Consider the following 9,122-nt stretch of genomic DNA (forward strand, 5'->3'; position numbering starts at 1 on the left):
TTGGTCAGCGCCGCGGCTCACTTGGCTAATCCTCCGCCTGCGGCACCAGCACCCAGGTTCTAGTCCCCGCTGGGGCGCAGGATTCTTTCCGGTTGCTCCTCTTCCAGTCCAGCTCTCTGCTGTGGCCCAGGAGGGCAGTGGAGGATGGCCCAAGTGCTTGGGCCGTGCACCCGCATGGGAGACCAGGAGGAGGCACCTGGCTCCTGGTTTCAGATCGGCACAGCGCGCCAGCCATAGCGGCCATTTGGGGGGTGAACCAATGGAAAGGAAGACCTTTCTCTCTGTCTCTCTCTCACTAACTCTGCCTGTCCAAAACACACACACACACACACACATAAAGTGAAAAATGTTAAGGTGACACCAAAAAATACCGGATCAATGTGTTTTTCCTCTTGAACAAACACTTTAGGAAGAACGGACATAAATGCTCATGAAAATTAACTTTAAAGTTAAAATGCAGTGGAAAATATGTGTGGAGTTCAAAGGGAAATAAGTTAGTGTGAAGGCATATTTTTACCAAGGATATTTAAAGAAGTTGTGAATTTTGCATTGAAGTGGGGCTTACAAAAAAAGACAAGTCTAATAAAGACAGGTGACCATGTGTCACAGTCAAAGCTACTGCTTAGACTCTACACCTAGTAATGCCTGCAACTCCTCTTTTATTTGTGGAATAGATGTGAATTGAATGCAAAATCCGTGAGAAGTTGAAGCCCTCCATCACTTCAAAAAACTGGCCATCCCAGCCCCAGCCCCGTATGATTTTCATTTGTTTTGGTTTAGCTCTGAGCCATTGCGTGAAGGAATTTTTATCTCTCTCAGTCCCTTTGTCTCAGCCTAAACACTGTGAACACGCGCACCACAGAGCTCCTCTACCTGGGGACTGCCCTGGGTAGTTAGGGTGTTTGCCAGCAGACCTGGCCTCTGGATGCCACTCCCACAACCCCCTGCGTTTCCGATTGCCGCGTCTTCCTGGACACTAGAGCAGGGCGCATCCTCTGGCCGCTGGTACCCGGCCTCTGCCTGCCGCTCCGCTCCGTGCTTCCTCTGTTTGCTCCGAGGAGTCTCTGGCACGGGAGGCACTAAGGCCTGAATATTCATTTGTGGCAACGCTGTTCGTCAGTCTTGCCCCAGACCAAGCTGCCCTCTGGGTTGAGAGCAGAAGGGCCTGGACCTCCCTGAAGAGGTCACTGAGGATGCGCACAGTGGGCAAATCCTTTTCCCAGTGTTGCTGCAGAGTGCATGTCAGCTAAAAATCAAACAGCATCTGGTTCAAGATGGAAACTAGAGGCCACTGGGCTTTCCTGCACATTCTTCACCAGAAAGACTCAGGGAGCACAGCACAGGTCGATTAGAAACTGCACAAAAAACTGCAAGACAGGAGCTAGCAGACTCCAAACACAAAGATAAGGACGTAGAAAAGTGAATTGTCTGATTTGATCTGCTTATACTGTGTGCAAGTATGGAAATACAGCACTGCATTCCACTAACATGTTCAAATATTATATGTCAATTAAAAATTTTAAATAAATATATTAATTTTTTAAAAAAATCTATGTTGGCACTGGAAACTAGCAAAGTATAGGACCTTGGTGCCAGAAATGCTAGTATATTTCTACAAGAAATAAGAGCCTTGATTGAAGGAAGGGCCAACCTCGTAAAGAGAAAAACAGACCTGTGATCACGCAGAAGAGCACACCTGTGATCTCCTGGGGCTGCAGATGAAGCAAATGCAAAGCTGCTGCCTCCAGGGACGTAATCCTTCAGTTAACAGAGGATCACAAAGTGGGAATGTTGTGGGGGGCTTGCATACATTTGGCATTGGGGTGTGCTAATCGGTGCACACACTGCTCTTATCAACTTCCTTCCTCCCTTCCTCCCTTCCTCCCTTCCTCCTTTCCTTCCTCTCTTCCTTCCTTCCTTCCTTCCTTCCTTCCTTCCTTCCTTCCTTCCTCCCTCCCTCCCTCCCTCCCTTCCTCCCTTTCTCCCTTCCTCCCTCCTTTCCTTCCTCTCTTCATTCCTTCCTTTTTTCCTTCCTTTTTCCCCCTTTTTTGTCTTTAATTTCAGCAAATAATCATGGAGAGCTTGTTATTCCCAGACACTCTTCTAAGCATCGGAGATAAAACAGTGCCCAGGATGATCCAGTCTCTGCCTTCCAAGAGCTTACAATCAGCCTTATTAAACAGGCTAAGAATTACCACCTGGGTGAATTTCCACTTCAGCAGAAGGGTAAACTAGGGCAGGAAACATGGTGTCCTCAGTCTTCCCAGCTTGAGATTCACCACATCAGAGTAGCACCAAGAGGAATGTTAGAGAAGCGGAGAAGACAAAGATTTCATCTCCACTACCAATCACTGCCCAAGCAAGGAAAAGATGCCCCATATAGGGGGAAAGGGAGGAGAAGACACAAGAAGGCAGAGTTCATTGAGTCGGAGTCCTGAACTTCTGGAAGATCCTGAGAGACAGGTGCCAAGAACTCGAGTTTGTGGGCTGTCACAGGAAGAACGGGTATCTGAGTTTCCTCTGGTCAGGGATTGTGGAGGGACGCACACTCACAACTGGATGACGTACCCAGAACCTACAAACTACCCTAGTGAAAAGAATTACTCTGCCTTAAAAGAGTTTAAATACATATTCCCTGATGTTATGGAACCTAAAGTAAAATTAAGTTCAGGTTTGTAAAAAACTGAGGTCTATATCCTGCATAGTGAATTTGTAAAATCAGATTTATATATTTTGTCCATAAATTTCTACCATGCAAAATGAATTAGTAAATTACTTTTTAAAATATTCCCTCAATCCAGTCTCCCCCCCCCTCTCTCTCTCCTCCCCCCACCCCCACCCCCACTCTCTCTCTCATTTTTCACTCACTTCTATTCCTAAGTTTCCTTAACAGGTTCTATCATCCCTCCCACTCACTCATACCTCAATTTGCTCCACCAGCGTTTACTAAAGCCATTAGTGACTTTTACAATTCCCAATGCAATGGCATTTGGGGAATTTTTTCAGCTCTCTTCTTATTTGATCTTTAAATGGCATTTGACCACGTCCCTCTCTGTTTAACACTCACCCGCCTTGCTTCCATGGTCTCACACCCTCCTGGGCTTTCCTACCGGCTCAGTCTTCTCGGTGACCATTACACACTGGTGGTCTTCATGGCTTGTCCCAGGAACTCTTCTTTTCTCAATTCTGTCCTTTCTCCCTGCATATCTGCAACCATGACCCTACCTCTGTTGCGTGTATGCACCTGGCGCTCCCAATTCATATCATTGCACCAGTCCCCTCCTTTATACTCTGGACCCCTGTGTCACTATTTACTTAACATTTCCACTTGGACTTATCAGGGTGATCTCCAACTTTACCTTTCCAGGATCAAGTTCTTATACTTCCTTCCTGTCCAAACTTGCTCACCTTCCATGGTCCCTGTAGTCATGAATGAACTTGGGTGTCCACCTCGACCCATTCCACTCTGCATCTTACCTTCCAGCTTTGGTCACACTGGCCTTTCCTGACAGGGGGTGTCACTCCCTGTGGCTGCACTGCTCCCCTTGCTGCCTTCTGCCAGTGGACTTGGGCTCATCCTCTGATCTCTGCCCAAGCACTATCTGTTGTAACTTTTACTGGCAATCCTAGTCTACAATAGGCTCATCTGATACCTGCTCTCATCACACCATCCTCCCTTCCTTCCTGGAAGGGCACATTCATTAGTCAGTGCCTGATTCCTCCTCAGGATTATAGACTCCATGAAGGCAGGTAAATTGTCTTATTACTCTCCATTACCCCAGTGCCAACATCTTTAGAATGAAAAAAATTAATGAATCAATAATACAGAGAATCGCCTTCCAGAAAGAAGTTGGTTGTCTTTCCATTTTATTTATAGTGTTTTCATATACCAACTATATTGTTTTTATGAAATCTAATGTATTCATCTTTCCTACTTTGGGGCCATTTTTAGAATGGCCTTTGCCACACCAAGATTACATAAATATTCACAAAAATTCCCTTCCAGTACTTTTATGGCTTTATTTGCAAGATTTAATTCTTAAATCCATCTGGAATTTGTTTCTGAAAGGAGTGAAATAGTGCTAGCTATTTTGTTTCCGAGCCAGTTTCTCCTAAGTTGAAAACTTCAGCTATATCCAGTAGTGTGATGTCATTAAAGATAATAGAATTTGGGAACAGAAGGCCTGGCTTTCAGTTCAGCTGCACTCCCTGTGCAAATTTTGCCAAGTCTTTTCACCTTTCTGAGAACTATCAACAAAGTTTATGGGAAGAGGATTGAAGGGAAGAGATGGCCCATGAGTCTCTGTGAACAAAATGGCCATGGAAAGGGCAGGCTAGAATGCGAGCCTACAGGCTGACAGCGTGCATTTGAGTCAAATGATCCGGGTGTCAATCACTTTGCCCTTCATTTTCTTATCTGTCAAATGGGATTAAAAAATAGTACTCTTCTATCTAAAATTTGTTGTGAAGGTTAAATAAATTAATAAATGCAAAGCGATTAGACTAGTGTCTGAATCATGGCAGTGGTAGGCGTAAGCAGCAGTTCTCCTGGAAGAGGAATGTCACTGTCTCAGGGAGGAGAGCAGGGAAGGGTCCCCTTTCACACTCACGGGAAGAAACTAGGAAAGATGCTATCAGAATATCCTCCAGAATGAGCTAATAGGGACAGTAAAGGAAAGGAAGTAGAAACGTCGGCTAACTGGACATACAACCAAATTGGCCCTCTCCCAATTCTAATTTCCTTTTGTTCTTGTGAATTTGTTGTCTTTTCTCAACATGGGAAGCATAACCACTAATGTTTTACAGCTCTAAGGACGTAATTTTATTAAATTCAGTAAATTACTACCTTGACGTTTATAAAAGCCAATTCCTTTTATACAGACAGATTTTAATAATATAACTGGCTATGCATATCTATAGAGAAGCACTGATAAAAGTGTCACAAAGTGTAAGAAAGCAGTGTTGGGAGAGAACAGTATTTTGTGTCCAACCATAATGAATTTTTCCATGCCGTTTTGACCCCTCCCACGCATGAAGACCAGGGCATGGTGGTGGTGTGTTTACCTTCATCACCGCACAGAACAACCAACACTAAGCTGATGTTTTCCTCTCCCTTCCTAACTAGCATTTCCCTGGGTTTGTAGACTCTGACATGCTTACAGCAGAGCAGGCAGAGCCAGACCAACAATGCAGCGTCCAGACACTGGCTTCAATGATTAATGGAACTGTAGATCTCTCTCACTGAGTTCGAATGAAGGGAGTTATTACTTGTGCTGAATTTAAACACGCTCACATATCCAGAATTAACATTTCACAGTTTGTCACATAACTAGATAGCATGTGTTACTCAACTAAGAATAAAATAAATCTCTTTTAGTGTTTTCTGAGTTTTTTTTTCCTTTCGTACTGGGAAAAATGTTTTTATTTTCCTGACATATTCACTTCTGCAGGAGAAACATTATCAACTGACAAGTTCCCACAGAGAATTCAAATGCTTGTTTGACATCAATGATTGTAAATACAGTTTAATCATTTTGAGTTTATTAAGCCATAAGACAAATGTATCATTTTTCCCGTGAGCAATTCACTGTAATTTATGGAATCAGAGAAATAGCAGTTATTGGAAACTCGAAAATAAATTGTCCTTTTTTCCCACCTATACCTCACATTGGGGGAAACCTTCACCCCACCCCTCTTCTCCACCAGGGAGCTCAGTGTGTAGAGTTGGAGCAGACACTGGTTGGATATACAGTCATCTTGTAGCATCAGGGGGTTCCTCGTCCCTGAATTCAGCTAGTCACAATCGAGTGTATTTGACAAAATAATTATGTCTGTATTGAACACATTTAGTCTTTTTCCTTATTATTATTCCCTAAAGATAATGTGTAACAATTGTCTGCATAGTATTTGCATTGTACTCAGGATTATAACTAATCTAGAGGTGATTTAGAGTATTTGGAAGGGGGAAGGGGGAGGGCTTGTGCTGTGAAGTAGTGGGCTAAGCCTCTGCCTGTGGTGCCGGCATCCCATATGGGCACCAGTTCCAGTCCCAGCTGCTCTTCTTATCCAGCTCTCTGGCCCAAGTGCATGGGCCCCTCCACCTGCATGGGAGATAGGAAAGAAGCACCTGGCTCCTGGCTTCGGATCGGCGCAGCTCCGGCCTTTGCAGCCATTTGGGGAGTGAACCAGTGGATGGAAGATCTTTCGCTCTGTCTCTCCCTCTCTCTGTCTGTAACTCTACTTCTCAAGTAAATAAATAAGACATCAACAAAATAAAGTATTTGGAAGGATGTATGTAGCTTGTGTGTAAAGCTTTTTATGTAAAGAACTTCAGCATCCCTAGATTGTAGTCCATACTACTCCCCCATGGATTCTGAACAATGGCTCTATTCTCTACCACTGTGCTAACAACACTCAGACTCCCAGACTCCCTGTCCCTGGCTTTCTTGAATTTCATTCTTAGCCCTCCCAGCCAGCCCATGAGCCCTACCTGCGGTGTGCAGCCCAGGAAATTTCCAGCTCTCACCACTCTGCCTGCCCAGCCAGGCTGCAGATTCAACCTCTAGTCCAGCCTGGGGGTGGGTAATTCCAGTTGGCCCTCTGCTCTTCAGTGGGGTCCAGTTACCTTAAATTGAGAGGCAGATGTGAAATGTCCCATTTGTGCTCTAGTCAAAGCTGTGTTCTCCAATCTAAGGTTGTCAACAGCGAAATTAGCACGTTGACTCCCATTTGCCATCTGGATCTCTTCCGTACATATTGGAAGCCAGGGAGGGAAAGCGGTGATTAACTGAGACCAGTGTGCTTGGTCAGAGCACCAAGCTGTGGATCAGGACCCTCATGATTAATGACAGCAGCAGTGGTGAAATCCAAGACAGCACTACTCGAAGCTGATGAATTTTCAATTGTTGTATCTTTACATTAATCATCTGAAACTGCAAAAAAAAAAAAGGCAAATATAACTCTATTTTAATATTTATTTAAAATTGAGATAAGAATCGGATCTTGTGTAAGTGATTTTTGCCCAAAACAGGAGGAATAAAAGCAAAATCACTTACTCATTTACTCCCAGTAAAAATAACAAAAACAAAAGCAAAAGACTCACATTCCTCCTCTACCAAAATTGTTCTCTCTCTCTCTTTTTTTTTTAAGATTTTATTTATTTATTCGAAAGTCAGAGAGAGGAGAGGCAGAGAGAGAGAGAGAGAGAGAGAGAGAGAGAGGTCTTCCATCCGATGGTTCACTCCCCAATTGGCCACAACAGCCCGAGCTGCGCCTATCTGAAGCCAGGAGCCAGAAGCCTCTTCTGGGTCTCCCATGTGGGTGCAGGGGCCCAAGGACCTGAGCCATCTTCCACTGCTTTCCTAGGCCACAGCAGAGAGCTGGATCAGAAGAGGAGCAGCCAGGACTAGAATTGGCACCCATATGGGATGCTGGCGCTTCAGGCCAGAGCATTAACCCACTGTGCCACAGCGCCAGCCCCAAAATCATTCTCTCTTAGGTTTTCTTTTCAAGTTTTCTGAAAACCAATCTTCTCATATGGGATATTATTCATGATTTTTTATTTTGGATAAGAAAATCAATCACTCCTTTTTGGAAAATGGCTCCATGTTCCACACTACTCCATTTCAGAATTTCAGAACATTCTACTGATATTGTCAGTCAGTTGTAAGTCACTTGGTCAAAAATTGTCATTTAACCCTGTCAGAGTTCATATGCATGCCCTAAATACTCATAAACTCAATACTCATACGCTAGATCTGCACTGGTGAGATTTATCATTTTTATTACATATTCTATTTATTGAGGACACTGTTCAATTTTGGGAGGAGCAGAAATTATTTACATTTTGACAGCTGTATTAGTTTTCTGGGACTACCATAACAAAATGCCACATGTTGATGGCTTAGAAACCATAAAACTGTATTTTCTCATAGTTCTAGAAACCAGGAATTCCAAGTCAGTCTATCAGCAGGGCCACAGTCCCTGCCAAGTTTCTACAGAGGTCTCCTCTCCTGCCTCCTCCAACTTCTGGTGGCTCCAGGATTTCTTTCATATATGGCCCCAGAACTCCAATCTCTACCTCCATCGTCATATGGCCTTCTCCTTTATATGTCCTCTTCTTTTGTTTCGTAATTGAATTTAAGACTCGCCCTTTTCAAGGATGATCTCATCCACGAATGTATCTGCAAAGGCAATTTTTACAACTAAGGGCATATTTACCGCTTTGGCAGACATTCCATGGGCAACCACTCAGCACACTATACTGCGTATTTAAGGCCAAGATATAGAAATCTCAGCTACCTGATGCTGTGTTTTTGCTTTAACAGGGTACAAAAAAATCCATGGAAAAATGAAGTTAATAGCATGAGTTAGATACAAAAAGAATTGAGGTACAATAAATTGCTTTTCATAATATATGGAAAATGAATGTTATGACAAATATAATATTATGAATGAATTATACATGGATTTCAATTTTTGTATGAAAATTAATTCATATTTTCACTTCTACTTTTCCATGATCTTTATGAAGCACTCTTTTATTTTAATGATTTGGAGCCCCCTTAGACCCCATTTCTTGTTTGGAGCTTTCCAGATGACCCCCATGATATATCAGAGAAAGAAGGAAAGAGGTTGTGCACTAGCATAGAGACTTTTGAAAGAAGTTCTGTGTTGTATTCTGTGCATTGCCATATGCTAAAACCCTACTAGTAAGTGTTCATTTGTGGGGAGCAACTGGGAGCAACTCGGACTAGACTAAGTTACTGGAATTAAGACTTATTCTATGCATCTGCTCTCCCACAATATGGCACTGGGAGAGAAGAAAACAGCTTCTACGCAGCTGCCTCCAGTTCAACCAATAAACTGTAGGACCTGCTCCTGATTGGAGGAGAGCAGCGTACTCGGCGTGTGGGTAGCAGAGTTGGGATTGGTGGAAGAGGACTATAAAGGAGGAGAGAGACAACATGCACCAGGAACATCTATCTGAAGGAACACCTGTGTAGCCCCCGAGAGAGCTGGCCGGCGGTGTGCCGCTCCCCCGCGGAAGTGGGGAAAGTGGCAGGGGGAACCGCCCTTCCACGGAGGTGGAAGGGACGGTAGCCAACCCGGGAAGAACCAGC

The sequence above is a fragment of the Oryctolagus cuniculus genome, chromosome 2 (genome assembly GCF_964237555.1).
Source record: "Oryctolagus cuniculus chromosome 2, mOryCun1.1, whole genome shotgun sequence".
In the NCBI taxonomy this organism is placed as follows: Eukaryota; Metazoa; Chordata; class Mammalia; order Lagomorpha; family Leporidae; genus Oryctolagus; species Oryctolagus cuniculus.